The sequence below is a fragment of the Ambystoma mexicanum genome, chromosome 5p, assembly GCF_040938575.1.
Source record: "Ambystoma mexicanum isolate Mex_15411 chromosome 5p, UKY_AmexF1_1, whole genome shotgun sequence".
In the NCBI taxonomy this organism is placed as follows: domain Eukaryota; kingdom Metazoa; phylum Chordata; class Amphibia; order Caudata; family Ambystomatidae; genus Ambystoma; species Ambystoma mexicanum.
In genome coordinates this window covers 1,195,767,034-1,195,782,838 of record NC_090930.1, presented here as the reverse complement: position 1 = coordinate 1,195,782,838, position 15,805 = coordinate 1,195,767,034, and the positions used below count along the sequence as shown (strand labels likewise).

Sequence of the window (15,805 nt, the reverse complement as noted above, 5' to 3'; positions counted from 1 at the left end):
CACAAGCTGGGCTTCTCCCTCAACTTAAAGAAGTCTCATGTGACACCTACCCAGCGGCTCCAGTACATCGGGGCAGTGCTAGACACATCCCTATGGCATTGTTCGCCTCCCCAGGTGAGGGCTCACCACATTCTGCAGATGGTGGACAAATTTCAACATGCCCAGAGTCTCCCGGCATTCGAGTTCTTGGATTGCTCAGCCTCATGGCATCCTGCATTCTACTGGTGCCAGAGGCTAGGCTGCAGATGGGATCTCTGCAGTGTGCACTCAAGATGCAGTGGTCGCAGTTCTCCGGCAGGATCTCGGACCCCGTTCAGATTCCGCCCTCGGTCGCCCAGGACCTTCTGTGGTGGGCCGTCGTAGGAAATCTGTTCAGGGGGGCTCCGTTTTGGCTACCCTGGCCGGAGGTAATGATTGTGACGGACGCATCCCTCACGGGATGGGGAGCTCATGCCAACGAGTTGACAGTCGGCGGTCGTTGGTCTCCGTCTGAGTCAAGACTCCATATCAATCTGTTGGAGCTGAGGGCCGTCGGGCTAGCCCTGAAGGCTTTTCTGCCATCTGTGCAGGGGAAGAATGTCCTGATTCTGACGGACAATGCCGTGGCCATGCACTACCTCAACAAAAAGGGTGGGGCAGGCTCTCTCCCACTGTGCAGAGAGGCGATGTAGCTCTGGTTCATCTGGCCGGAGACGAAACCGAGGCGGCGGATGCTTTGAGCAGGCAGAGCACGGTCTCTCACGAGTGGGAGCTGGCTCAGGAAGTTCTTTTGGAGATCTTCGCCCTTTGGGGGACCCCACAAGTGGATCTCTTCACAGCCAGTGTCAACTGGAAGTGCAAAAGATTCTGCTCGCGGGAATTTACTCCAAGAGGAGCCTTAGGGGACGCGTTCGTAGTGGAGTGGTCCTTCACACTGCAGTACACATTTCCTCCAGTCCATGTCATTCCGCAAGTGTTGCGGATATTACGGAGGTTCGGTTCCCTCGGGCGTGGGCCAGTAGAGCATGGTACCCGGACCTTCTCGACATGTCCATCTGCCCTCCACGCCCTCTTCACTTCCGAAAATGATCTGCTCTTACTGGAGGGGGGTCGGGTTCTCCATCCAGAGGTCAAGTCTCTCAGCCTTCATGCTTGGCATCTGAAAGGCTGAGGTATAAGGATTGGGACCTCCCTGAAGACGTGATGGAGGTGTTGCTTTCGGCCAGAAGGCCCGCAGCAAAGTCCCTGTACCGTTGCCTTTGGAGAAAGTTCTGCGACTGGTGCAGGGTACAGAATGTGGATCCTTTCCAGTGTTCAATTCCTGTGGTTCTTTTTTGCTTTCATTAGCCCACAAGGACCTGCAAGTGGGTACCATTTAAAGGTTTCCTGGTGGCGCTGTCCATAGATTTCTCAGTTTCTAAAAGGGCTAACTCATGTATTTCCACCGTCGCCTTTCCAGGTGCCGGGATGGGATTTGAATTTGGTTTTAAAGTTCCTGATGGAAGCTCTGTTTGAGCCCTTACATTCTTGTCCATTGAGACTGTTGTCCTTTAAAACTGTATTTTTAGTTGTGGTTATTTCCGCACGCAGAGTGAGTGAGTTGCAGGCACTTTCCGCCAAACCACCCTTCACTGTGTTCCATAAGGACAGGATTGTCCTTAGGGTACGGCCTTCCTTTCTTCCGAAGGTTGTGTCGGAATTCCATCTGACCCAGAAGGTAATTCTTCCGGCATTCTATCCTCCTCCACATCCTGGTAAGGAAGAGGAAAGGCTCCACAGGTTGGATCCTAGGAGAGCTGTGAGTTTCTATCTCTCACGGATGTCCCGGGTCAGAGTGGACGATAGGCTCTTTATTGGTTACGCTGGAAGGCGTTTAGGTCAGGCTGTTTCTAAGCAGACCTTGTCTAGATGGATCATTGTGACGATCTATGAATGTTATCGTTTGGCGGGGAAGGAGCCTCCTGTTGGTTTACGAGCCCATTCTGCTAGGGGTATGGCTGCCTCCACTGCACTACAGAGGGGTGTTCCGATTCGCAATATTTGCGAAGCGGCCACATGGGCCTCGTTCCATGTTTTTTTGAAACATTATTCCCTGGACTCTATCCATGGGCAAGATTTGGCCTTTGGCAAGTAAGTCCTCTATTCTGCAATTTGATTGGGCATTCTAAATTTTCTAAATCCTTTTCTCACCTCCTTACGTTGGTACTGCTTTGGAAGTCTGTCAAAGATGTGGAATACGTCGGAGGACACAATCCCCTCGAAGAACAAGTTACTTTCTTACTTGGTAACGTTCTTTCGATGGGATGTTCCTCCGACGTATTCCACATCGTACCCTCCATACCTGCTCTGCTACAGAATTTCTTTTGCGATTGCAGCTTCTGTTTCCCCGAGGCTTTCTGTGGTAAAGCTGGCAGAAGATTGGTGCCACACGTTCTGGGGGAAGAAAGTACAACTGAGGCTATGGGCATCATGCGTCCTACATATAACATCTGGTGACGTCGGTTGTCGGAGGATGTCCTCAAGTGAGCGTATCGACGTCATCGACGCAGGACGCCTACGCCGAAAAAGTTTTCCGAAACAGCACAGCTGTGGTAATTAATGTCAAAGATGTGCAATACGTCGGTGGAACATCCCATCGAAAGAACGTTACCAGGTAAGAAAGTAACTCGTTCTTCTTGTAGCATTGACATCAGCCCGCAGGGTAAGTGATTTACAGGTGCTTTCTAGCGGTCCTCCTCACACAATCTTTTATAAAGACAAAGTAGTACTTACAGTTAAACCATCGTTTTTGCCAACAATTGTTTCAGATTTTCACCTGTCGCAAAAAATAACACTGCCTACTTTTTACCCGCCTCCTCACGCAAGTAAGGAAGAGGAACGGCTACATAGACTAGATCCCAGAAGAGCTCTTAGCTTCTATATTTCAAAATTGGCAAAAATACGTCGGTGTGATCCAACTTTTTGTGGGGTACACTGCCCGCAAATTGGGACTTGCTGTAACTAAACAAACATTATCTAGATAGATAATTTAGGCTATAACAGAATGTCATAGATTGGCTGGCAAAGAACCACCAGATGGGCTGAGAGCTCATTCGACCAGGGGCATGGCAACTTCAACAGCACTAAAAAGGGGATATTTGTGCAGCAGCCACATGGTCATCCATGCATACGTTTATAAAATAATATGCTCTAGACTCGACTTCTTCTCAAGGAGGTCTGTTTGCTAAATCCGTACTCCATTCTGTACATGACTAGAATAATTCTGTACTCCCACCTCCAAAACAAAACTGCTTTGGGAGTCTGTCTAAGATGAGGAATATGTGGGAGGACACAATCCATTCGAAGAACAAGTTACTTAACAACTGTAACGTTCTTTCAAATGGATGTTACTCCCACGTATTCCTCATCGACCCTCCCAGCCAACCCCACAGTACAGTTTACGTGATTTACACTCTAAATTCTTTTAAGGCTTGGGTTAAAAGAGGCACGCCATTAACTACAATCCATTGGATACAATATACGAAAAAACAGAACTGAAGCCAATGGGCGCGCTCGAGGCATTTATACAGCGGATGACGTTGGTGCTCGACGGATGCCGCCGAGGGACAACGATGCCGCGGCCTCGAGGGGAGTGCTCTCTGGTGGAGAGAGAGAAAAAATGTCCAAAGTAGCAAAGCTGAAGGTAAGGATATATCTAAGATGAGGAATATGTGGGAAGAACATCCAATCGAAAGAACGTTACAGTTGGTAGGTAACATGTTCTTCTTTTTCAGATATCTGTAAATTAACATAATTCGACCATACTTCTTTCAGTCTTAACCACAAATCTGAATAATCTAGTCCCATACTCATAAATTACATACAAGTAGACACCCCATGTTCTGATCTGTCGAACAACTTGCAAATCTCAGGCCTCTGCTCTATATCTCTGTCAATCATATTCATTGTCCGACTTATAAGAATTCTTAAATCTGTATAGCGATTCAACTCTCTTCTATTTAAGTTATACTTGCATCTTAATTCCTCAAAACTCAGAATCCTATTTCCCCCCAAAATATCCCTTATCTTAAGGATACCTCTCCCAATCCAGCTCTGCCAATGCAAACACCAGTTTTGCAATTGTAGCGCTTGGTTGTGCCATATGGATGCTTCTTGACTAAGCCCAAAATATTGATTATTTTCCTTAAACCATGTCACAAAAGCTTTCCTAGTCACCGCAATTGGTTGAAGCTTAATGATTTTCCTTGAAATATTTTCCATCGTATATATGGCATCCAAAGTATAAGGTGTACAGATCTCCCTCTCCATTTCCAACCAAATTGGACCTTTTCCATCCACATCACTAAAATAATGTGTGCACTTCTTTATAATATTTAAAAAGATCTGGATTTACAAATCCTCCCTCCTGTACTTTACGCAACAAAATATATTTTGGAAAATGTGGTCTTTTCCTTATTTCTGAAAAACCCTACCAATTTTCTTCAAATTTCTTTTCGGAAATAATAAAGGAAGTGATTGAATAACATACAACACTTTAGGCAGTAACACCATCTTAATTGCATTTATTTTAGCCCAGATAGTTAAGGTCAACCTTTCCCATTTTTTAATAGCCATTGAAATTTTACTTATTACCTTATCAACATTCAACTTCACAATTTCCTTTAAATCTCTAACAAAATAAACCCCCAGATACTTCACTCATTTCAGGGATCAGTTGCAATCCCACACTCCCCTATCACATATAGCTAAAAGAGGAAAAATATCTGTCTCAGACCAATTAATCCTATGACCTGACAACTTTCCTACCTCCTCCATCATTGCTTTCAGAACCGGGCCACATTCTGAAGGATTTGAAAGAAGCGTAATCCTATCGTCCGCATAAGATAATGTCTTCAGCTCAGTATTTCCTATTTGAATCCCTTTTATTTCATTATTTTGCCTAATGTACGCAGCTAATGGTTCCAGCGCTAAATCGAACAGGAATGTGACAGTGGGCAACCCTGCCTAGTTCCCTTCGATAAAGAAAACGCTCTAGATATTATTCCATTAACTTGCACCTTTGCAAATATATCCAGATGTATGCAATTAACCGCCTGAATAAATTTAGGACCAAATCCCATTTCTCGCAATGTATATACTAAATAATTCCATGATTCTCTAAAAAAGTCTGATTCGAGTGGATTGTGTCCTCCAGCGTATTCCTAATCTTAGATGTATCCCAACCAGCTTTCTAAACAAAATAAAAGACACGACTGATATCAAAGTGGTTTGGGATTGTTTTAAAGCATTGATAAGAGGAGAACTGATAAGTAGATAGGCTAATACTTGAAGAAAGTTTTGAAAAAATAGAAGAAATGGAAGAAAAGATTATGGATCTGCAGGGAAAGTGTGCAAATTCTAATACAGAAAAGTATAGAAATGATTTGAGAATGTTGGAAGGTGAGATGATGAATCACCTAGACAATGGCGGAGAAGGGAATATTTTATAGTAAACAAATGTTTTGGGAATTTGGGGGAAAAAAATGCAAGGATCTTGACAAATAAGTTAAAGGGAATAATAGAGGAATCGTGTGTTACACCACTGATAACGGATGAAGGGAAAATACTGCTTAAGAATACAGAGATGTGTGATCATTTTAGGGAATTTTATTTGCAATTATATATGTAAGACAATTATCCAAGTACTGAGGATCTCAGGGCATTTTTTGATAAAAGTAAGCTCCCAAAATTTCTTCGGAGGGGAATAGCAAAGTAGAGGCAGATATTGAAATTTGTGAAGTAATTGAGGCAATAAAACAAATGAATGGAGGGAAGTCACCAGGACCGGGCGGGTTAATTTCGGAATTTTATAAGTTATTTGCAGATCAATTGGCACCAGTACTGTGCACGATGTTTAATGATTTTCTGCTATCAGGGACTTTGTGTGATTCCTTGCTAGGTCTTGATAACAGTGATTCCAAAGATCGTCGGATGTGTGAGAACTATAGACCAATATCATTATTTAATGTAGACTTAAAATTATTCACAAAAATATGGTCAGATAGATTACATAGGGGACTTTATTGATAGATCTCAAGTAGGTTTTATTCTGGGGAGGGATGGGTATGACAATATCAGAACAATCTTGAATCTAATAGGTTCGCATAATAAAAGAGAAAAACAAATTACTTCTTACCTGATAACGTTCTTTTGATTGGATGTTCCTCCAACATGTTCCTCATCTTAAATGTATTCCATCCAGCTTTGCTGCTCTTCGCAAACATTTTCTGCAGAGGGCGCCGTGCGTCAATGTCATCGAGTTGATAGTCCCTCGAGGGCCTCTGTCGAGGGTGACGTCATCGGGTGTATAAGTAGCACGCGTGGTGCCCGTTGACCTCAGTTCCGTTTTTCCGCAGTACGTTGCTTCGGACATTCAGCGCGCCTCGAGTTCTGTCAGGAAATATAATATTACGAGAAGAAATAATGTCCTCGTCATCGACGCCGACCACAACCCCGAGATCGGGTTTTATGTAATTCGTGCAGCTCAAAAATGTCGATCACGAACCCGCACCGCAAGTGTTTGTGGTGTCTCGGGGAAGGCCACGACATGGAGGCCTGTTCGAAAGTGTCAGGCGATGACGGGAAAGGCCTTGCGAGAAAGGAGAGGAAAGCTACAGGTAGGTCGGAAGGATCGGAAAGACTCTAGCGTTGAGTCGAGACCCCATGGGGAAAAATCTCCTCGACGCAAAAGGCATAGATCTAGATCTCGAAGCGATTCTCATCGCTCGTCGTCTTCTTAAAAAAAGTCGAAGAAACGATGCCAAAGATCTCCCTCCACCTCATCGTCAGACGAGACTCCGAAAATGAAATGCCCCACAGAACATTTGTCTTCCGAAGAGTGGGAAGCATTTAGGGTCAAAATGATGGAGGTGTTTGAGAAAGAGAAGCCTCGGTCCCCGCCTTCTTCGGAAGCCGGCAGGGAGCGTCATCGCTCCGACACTCGCACGCCCTCGAGCCCGGGTGATCGTAAAAGGAAGGATAGAGAACCTTCCAGGATGCCGAGCGAAAAACAGTCGAGTCGACCGCTCAAGGTCACCGACGCCGTTCGAGACCTTCCACACCTTGAAGGGGAAACTGTCGAAGGCCGCCTCGACGCCCTCGAAGCAGACCCTGTCGACGACCACGATTTCATCGACGCGTTTATCAACGTTGATGCCGAAACCTTCGGCGCCAAAGGCTCCAACCAAGCCAGGGCAGCTAGAAAAGGAGAAAACTGCAAGACATATATCTTCTTCAAAATCTAGTATTACACCTCCTCCTCCTCCTCCTCTCCCAGAGAAGGTTTTCCAGCCTCTCCCTAGGAAGTAGTTTTTCAAATCCTTGACCTGAATTTTTGAGGATCAGGAGAGATCCGAAGAGGAAGATGTACCTTTTGGGTTGGAATATGGCACCCAAAATGTCCCAGAATGCTTAATATCGGAAGAAAGCAGGATGAAGTGGCATTGATGCCTCTCCTGAGAATGATTTTGGTAGACCAGACCCAGGAGAGCATGCCAGTCCATCTTATCGTCAATTAATGACAAAGGTGGTAGAGTACTTGGGATGGGCTAAACCAACAGCCCAATTCGTCCAGGACGATTTGACAGACATATTGGATCATGGTCCCACTGAAGACCCAGTTTTACCTTTTCATGTAGCCTTGCAAAACTGGGTGGCCAAGAATTGATAAACTCCGGATTCTATTCCTCCGGTGAATAAAGCCCTAACATCAAAATACCGCCCAGCCAGTAGCGACCCCGGCTATCTGTCAAAACATCCAACTCCCGAGAGTTTGGTCATACAGGCAGCCACAGCTTCCAACAAACTTGCGTACCCGTCTATCCCTCAGACAGGGACGATAAGCGTGTGGATGGTTGGGCACGGAAGGTATTTTCAGCTGGGAGCATGGCATTAAAATCTGCCAACTCCACATGTGCCTTGGCAACATTTTCGTACACTCTGTGGGAGTGCATCGCAATGGCGGCGGAGCACATACCAGAAGGGGAAGAAAGGGAAGGTTTCCTAGCCATCGTTAGAGATGGAAAGGAGGCCATGCAGGAATCCCTTCAATCTGGATTGGACACTGCGGATAGTGTAAGCATGTCCATGGGCACTAGCACAGTAATGCGCAGGTTTGCGTGGTTATGGAAGTCGGGTTTTGCACCGGACGTACAGAACCGCCTCCTGAACATGCCTTTTGACGGTGCTCACCTTTTTGGCAACAAGGCTGACGAGAGCCTTGAGAGGTTGCAGACCTCAAAAGCAGCGGCCAAATCTTTAGGAGCTGCTATTAGGCAACCTCAGCCTTTTCGTGCGCAAGGACAATCATGGAGGGGACGATCCTATCGTTAATATACCTCATACGGGAAGACGTGAGGAATGGCCAGTCAAAGGAGCCAAAGAAAAGCCACTCGTGGTGGACGAGGGAAACGTGCTAAGCCAGCTCCAGCTGCAGCCTCTTTGCCATTAGCGGCTGCAACATCCGCCACAAAACCACTTTGAGGACTTGCACCACAAAACACCTGTAGGAGGCAGGCTGTCGCAGCATCTGCAAGAATGGCGAGCCATTACTTCAGATGTTTGGGCTCTAGAAATAATAGCCCAAGGCTATTGCCTTCCTTTTCTAAAGCAACCTCAAAGCAATCCACCAGGGAGACACCCGTTGAAGTTTCCAAATCCGCTCCTACAGCAGGAAGTTCTAACCCTGCTGGAGAAAGGTGCCATAGAACCAGTACCGGCAGCGGAGAAGAACAAGGGTTGGTACTCCCTGTATTTTTTGATCCCCAAAAAGGACGGAGGACTGAGACCCATCTTGGACTTGAGAAGCTTGAACAAGTTCCTCAGGAAGGACCAGTTCAAGATGGTTACTCTTTCTCAGATCCTTCAGGCCCTTCAACTCCAGGACTGGTTGGTGTCATTGGACCTCCAGGATGCTTATTTTCATGTGCCGATTCATCTCAAGCACAGAAAATACCTGAGGTTCGTTTTTGGCGACTCACACTATCAGTTTTGAGTCCTGCCATTCGGGTTGACCTTTGCCCAGAGGGTCTTCAGCAAGTTAATGGTAGTGTTGGCAGCGCACCTCAGGAGAGGGGGGATTCATGTCTACCCCTACCTGGACGACTGGCTGACCAGAGCGCGCTCTGCCGAGCAAGCTTTGGATCATCTGAAAGTCACCTGCCACTTCCTCCACAAACTGGGCTTCTCACTCAACTTAAGTCTCAAATGACACCTTCCCAACAGCTTCAATACATAGGAGCTGTATTAGACACATCCTTGGGAAAGAGCTCGCCTCCCAAGACGAGGGCTCAAGACATTCTTCAGATGGTTTCAAAATTCCAAAATGCCCAAAATCTCCAGGCTTACGACTTTCTACGGTTGCTCGGCCTCATGGCATCCTGCATTTTTCTGGTGCCAGAGGCACGCTTGAGGATGAGATCCCTTCAATGGGCCCTAAAGACTCAGTGGTCCCAGTTCTCGGGTCAAATGACGGATCTTCTTCAGATTCCAAACAAGGTCAGACAAGACCTTCTATGGTGGACCTGTGCTTAAAGCGAGAACCTTTTTGGCAACCATGGCCAGAGGTCACAGTAGTGATGGACGCCTCACTCCTGGGGTGGGGAGTACATGCCAACGATTTGACAATAAACGGTCGCTGGTCTCCATCGGAGTCCAAACTACATATCAACCTTTTGGAGCTGAGGGCAATCAGACTAGCGCTGAAGGCCTTCCTGCCATCCGTCAGGGGAAAGAATGTCCTGATAATGATGGACAACACAGTGGACATGCACTACCTAAACAAAAGAGGAGGTGTGGGGTCACTTCCCCTGTGCAGAGAGGCAATGCAGCTCTGGTATTGGGCGATTCAAGAGGTACTCTCTTTAACGGCAATTCATCTAGCCGGGGAAGAGAATATGACGGCAGATGCTCTGAGCAGGCAGAGCACGGTGTCCACGAATGGTAATTGGCTCAGGAAGTCATTCAAGAGATCTTCGCCCTTTGGGGAACCCCTCAGGTAGACCTATTCGCAACCAGTACCAACTGAAAATGCGAAAGGTATTGCTCAAGGGAATTTCCCCCGAGAGGAGCCCTGGGGACGCGTTCGTGGTGGAGTGGAATTTCCCACTATTGTACGCATTTCCTCTGATTCCCGTCATTCCTCAAGTCATCAGGAGGCTGAGACGCTTCGGGAACTGCATGATCCTAATTGCCCCGGATTGGGCCAGGAGAACGTTGTATCCAGACCTTCTAGACATGTCCATCTGTCCTCCAGTACGTCTTCCTCAGAGAGAGAATCTTCTCTCTCATATGGAAGGTCAGGTTCTCCACCCAGAGGTCAGAACACTCAACCTTCATGCTTGGTATCTGAAAGGCTGAGATACAGGGATTGGAACCTTCCAGATGATGTTTTGGTGGTGTTGCTTTCGGCAAGAAGGCCAGCAGCAAAGTCTCTGTACCGTTGCCGTTGGAAAACATTTTGCAACTGGTGCAGGGAAAAGAATGTCGATCCTTTTCTATGTTCTATTCCGGAAGTACTATCTTTCCTTCTGACCCTAGCACATAGAGGTCTGAATATCGGAACAATAAAAGGTTACCTTGCGGCGCTTTCCATCTTCAAGCGCTCATCGGAAGAATGCTCCTACTTCAAATTCCTTTGATAACACAATTCATAAAAGGTCTCACTAATGTGTTTCCTCCTCACCCATTTCAAGTACCGATTTGGGATCTAAATTTGGTATTACAATTCTTAATGTGTGCCCCTTTTGAGCCTATGCACACGTGTCCATTAAGATTATTAACATGGAAAACAGCATTTTTAGTTGCTCTACCATCAGCAAGAAGAGTGAGCGAATTGCAGGCACTATCTTCTGGGCCACCCTATACTCTGTTCCATAAGGACAGGGTTGTGTTGAGGGTTAAACCATCATTTTTACCAAAGGTAATATGTGATTTTCATTTAAATCAGAAAATTGTTTTACCCTCATTCTATCCTCCACCTCATCCTTCTAAGGAGGAAGAAAGACTACACAGGATGGACCCAAAAAGATCTTTAAGCTTTTACATCTCTAGGCTTTCTAGACTTAGAGTGGACAACCAGTTGTTTATAGGCTACACTGGAAGAAAGCTGGGTCAATCAGTAACAAAACAGTTTTGCGCTGGATCGTGCTTTGCATTTCAGAATGCTACAGACTAGCACAAAAAGACCCACCTGAAGGGTTAAGAGCTCATTCCACCAGAGGCATCGCCTCTTGCACAGCCCTTCAAAGAGGTGTACCTATAAGGTCCATTTGCGAAGCAGCAACTTGGTCTTCGCTTCACACCTTCTCAGAATTCTATAACCTGGATGCTTCCCAGTCTAGGGAGCTAACTTTTGGAAAAGCAGTGCTTTACTCTACCATCTAAGGGCAGTTTAAAAAAAATAAAAAATCTGACCCCTCCTTCAGAGGAACTATGCAAAATACTGCTTTGGGAGCCTATCTAAGATGAGGAATACGTTGGAGGACACAATGCACTCGAAGAACAAGTTACTTCTTACCTGGTAACGTTCTTTCGATTGGATGTTCATCCAACGTATTCCTCATCGCCCTCCCAACCTACCCGTCTGTAGATTTTTTCCGGGTTATTGCCATCTCAAATCTCGCAAGGCTGATACCTATCTGCCGGCACAATTTACACAGTACAAGATCACAGATACAATAGAGCGGAAAAACAGAACTGAGGCCAACAGGCGCTGCGCGTGCTATTTATACACCCGATGATGTCACCCTCGACAGAGGCCCTCGAGGGACTATCGACTCGACGCACGGCGCCCTCTGCCAAAAATGTTTGCAAAGAGCAGCAAAGCTGGATGGAATACATCTAAGATGAGGAATATGTTGGAGGAACATCCAATCGAAAGAACGTTATCAGGTAAGAAGTAATTTGTTTTTCTCTTTTATTATGCGAACCTATTACATTCAAGATTGTTCTGATATTGTCATACCCATCCCTCCCCAGAATAAAACCTACTTGAGATCTATCAATAAAGTCCCCCATATAATCTATTTGACCATATCTTTGTGAATAATTTTAAGTCTACATTAAATAATGATATTGGTCTATAGTTCTCACACATCCGACAATCTTTTGGAATCACTGTTATCAAGGCCTAGCAAGGAATCACACAAAGTCCCTGATAGCAGAAAATAATTAAACATCGTGCACAGTACTGGTGCCAATTGATCTGCAAATAACTTATACAATTCCGAAATTAACCCGCCCGGTCCTGGTGACTTCCCTCCATTAAGATGTTTTATTGCCTCAATTACTTCACAAATTTCAATATCTGCCTCTACTTTGCTATTCCCCTCCGAAGAAATTTCGGGAGCTTACTTTTATGAAAAAATGCCCTGAGATCCTCAGTACTTGGATAATTGTCTTCCATGTATAATTGCAAATAAAATTCTCTAAAATGATCACACATCTCTGTATTCTTAAGCAGTATTTTCCCTTCATCCGTTATCAGTGGTGTAACACACGATTCCTCTATTATTCCCTTTAGCTTATTTGCCAAGATCCTTGCATTTTTTTCCCCCAAATTCCCAAAACATTTGTTTACTATAAAATATTCCCTTCTCTGCCATTGTCTAGGTGATTCATCATCTCACCTTCCAACATTCTCAAATCATTTCTATACTTTTCTGTATTAGAATTTGCACACTTTCCCTGCAGATCCATAATCTTTTCTTCCATTTTTTCTATTTTTTCAAAACTTTCTTCTAGTATTAGCCTATCTACTTATCAGTTCTCCTCTTATCAATGCTTTAAAACAATCCCAAACCACTTTGATATCAGCCGTGTCTTTTATTTTGTTTATTTGCAAGTCATTTATGCATCTCTCCTTATATAAATATATGGAAAAGATGGCCCCCAACAAATGTTCATTAAGTTTAACATATTTAAAATTCTCTGAAGCTGGTGGTGTTGTTGAAGCGACACAGAATCATTATACAGAAAAAAGCACCTACTGACGTAAGTGAAATACTTCTGTTATAGTACGCGTTGGAAGCTTTTGAAGACGTAATGGCGGAAGTTCGGATTGCAGTGAGCCGGCTGAAGAATCATCGGTAAGGACAGCGTTTGATGGATGAGAGTGGAATGGGGAAACGGCAGTCGTCAAAGCAGCTTCTAACACTTGTCTAACATGTAGAGTGTCGGAGCTGGTATAACACTGTATACGAGTGACGGCAACATGAAGGTGCGAGGTATGCAGATAATCGAGTACAATGCTACGCGGGCAGCATTAGTTATTTCTGCTGATGACAAGGCTAGGGTTACGCTCTGTGGTACAATTTGGAATATGATTGTGAATTAGTGGTGGGGGAAAATATAGTGACTGAGGTAGTTGAAGAGAAGGGGGGAAAGGAGGGGGAAAAAAATGCAACGCTGCGTTATGCTATTGTATTGCAGGTGAAGACACATGATATATGGCCCGCTGCTTATTATACCCCTCATCATGTGGAACTATTAATGTGCTGGTACTTTGACGAAAAGCTGACAGTAAGTCCCCTTATATGGACAGATCAACACTATACCGAGTGCATAGGGATCAAAAGGCAGAAAGGCTGGTACATTTTGGCGGAAACTGACCAGCTAACTAAGCAAGGTCTTAAAATCAATTCCCCTTTCTAACTGCCTTCAAACTCATCCAAAAAGACATCTTGCAGACTCCAATCGAACAGAAAAGAGTATGAAAGAAAATCCTCTTGTAGAAATGCCTACTGCCTAGTTCATTAATGCCTCTACACTGAATCATTGAAGAAGTCTCAAACCCATCCCCGGGGATCCAGAACTCACCCAATTATAAGGTGCTCTGTGTAAAGTCTGTCAGCATCAATGCTAGTTACTCATCTAGGCTGCCTTATGTGTGGATGTTCTCTAGCAAGAGGTGGTAGATACAGTCCCATGTCAAAAGATAATAGACCTGAACTGCCAGGAATGGCTGGGTTCAATGTCCAGGGAAGGACATTCTCGGTCCTTTTTTAATAAGGGCTTCCTTTGTGGCACAAACTATTTGCCATACAATAAAACAGTGCAACATCATAGAAAATACTTTTTCTGCTCCCTATAAAAAGTTCACTTACAACTTCAAAAAATAGGGAGTAAAAGACTCCCACTTCAACATCTTATTTGGAGCAATTTCCTCAGGCCCTTTCTAAATAAGGATCAGCCCCCTACCGTTTGAACCACTACTGCTTGCCTGCAGTCTCCAGGTGTGGCTTTCTAGGAAACCAGATAATGAGTATGTGGAGAAAAAGGAGTGAAACAATTGCAATTTGCTTACTCCTTCTGCGTTACTTGATTTAACAGATTTACCTAACCAAAAGATGCAATTATATTATAATGTATGTATTGTTGTGGCTGAAATAATTCAATCTTTCAATATTAACAACACTTTTCGACACAATCATAAAAACACATAAAAAAAAAATACAAGTGCGGCTTACATAAACGGTAAAAACAAAACCACAAATCCATAAGACAATTGTCACAATTCTCAATTAAAATTCATTCCCTTAGTTTCTGAGGCCAACAAATTGCCTATTAGTTCATCGTTATTAAATATTAGCTACCCCTATATTCGCCATCTAGTAAGATCTCTTTCAAAAACCTGATAGCTCAACTTAGTGATACATATTGACCATTATAAATCATCGCCCATACATTTATTTCTGTATAATTCTCAAAATACTTAAAACAAATGTAAAATCCTTTTATTTATTAGTTTGGGGCAATCTACCAATAAATGCCTCAAGGTTTCCAATTCATCTTGATTGTCGCCAAAACAGCCTCTTTTGTTCTTAGGCCATTTGTCTCTTATACCTCTGACATCCCCTTTCCTTGTTGGCCACAGGTTAAAAAAGAGCCTTAAGAACCCTGTAAGATATCTGTGGCACAGAATGTTTTTAAAGTAATTTGGCATGCAATTTAGTGGCATTTTTTCATTATGAGAATTTGGAAATTTAAAAAAAAACATATTACCATTTACATTGGTCAATGGTCGTGCCCCAATCAAACCACCATCATTTTTGTTTACTTTTGTCTACGGTCAACAAGGGAAGATCATGAGAAATATTTGCAGCCAATAACAATCCCAGGCAATCTTCCTTCCATTTCTGTAATGATCTATCAAACTGGACTTCCAACATATTGCAAATAGCAGTGAGAATTTAGTTTCTGCCCCATAAGTAAAAGTAGGGACAAAAGGCGGAGTCCAGGTGCAGAATCCCAGTCTGCCCCAATCTCCCTGTTCTGTTGGTGTGAGAGGAACTGCACGACAAGCAAGTCCTGTTTCTATTTCCATCTGGCAAGGAGTTTAATAACTCTAATCTCGTGTGGAGCGCAGCGCAGAGTTCAGGTGCAGAGTCCCAGTCTGCCCCAGTCCGCCGCAGTCTGCAATGACTGCAAATACTGGCCACGAGAGATCTACGACACGGCGTAAAACGCTCCAACAACGCCGTATGCAGAATCCATGGACTGCCTTGAAATCCGACAGTCACCAAAAAATCGAAGGTAAGCGTCTCAAAGCAAACAACTCTTGACATTTCTGCCCCTTTGCATGAGCTTGCCTCAGTCCTTTCCACCTCTGTGCTGGCGGAGACTCCGGAAGACGCCGTTGTAATTGTATCCACGGCAAAGTCTAGATCTCGTGGAGAGGAGCTTCTAGCTTCCCAACAGCCGTGCAACCCGGCGGACAACTCCGGCTGGAATGGAACCGAATTATCCAGAGCCGATGCAGTCACGCATTCGAGCGAGGTGATGTCCCTCG

The 15,805-nt window shown here is 44.5% G+C and overlaps 1 protein-coding gene across 6 annotated transcripts in view; it reads left to right on the top strand.

The window, feature by feature from the left end:
* The window catches only part of RNF152 (ring finger protein 152), a 902,175-nt gene that overhangs the window by 732,781 nt on the left and 153,589 nt on the right, over nucleotides 1-15,805 (top strand). The window contains exon 5 of one of the 6 annotated variants that reach the window (XM_069613660.1): nucleotides 13,033-13,103. The exons of 4 other annotated variants lie outside the window; for them this stretch is intronic. The gene's annotated coding sequence lies outside the window, so the exon portion shown is untranslated. Of the gene's footprint in view, nucleotides 1-13,032; nucleotides 13,104-13,143; nucleotides 13,242-15,805 lie in introns of those variants that run through there. One more of the 6 variants, XM_069613661.1, reaches the window with a different exon arrangement.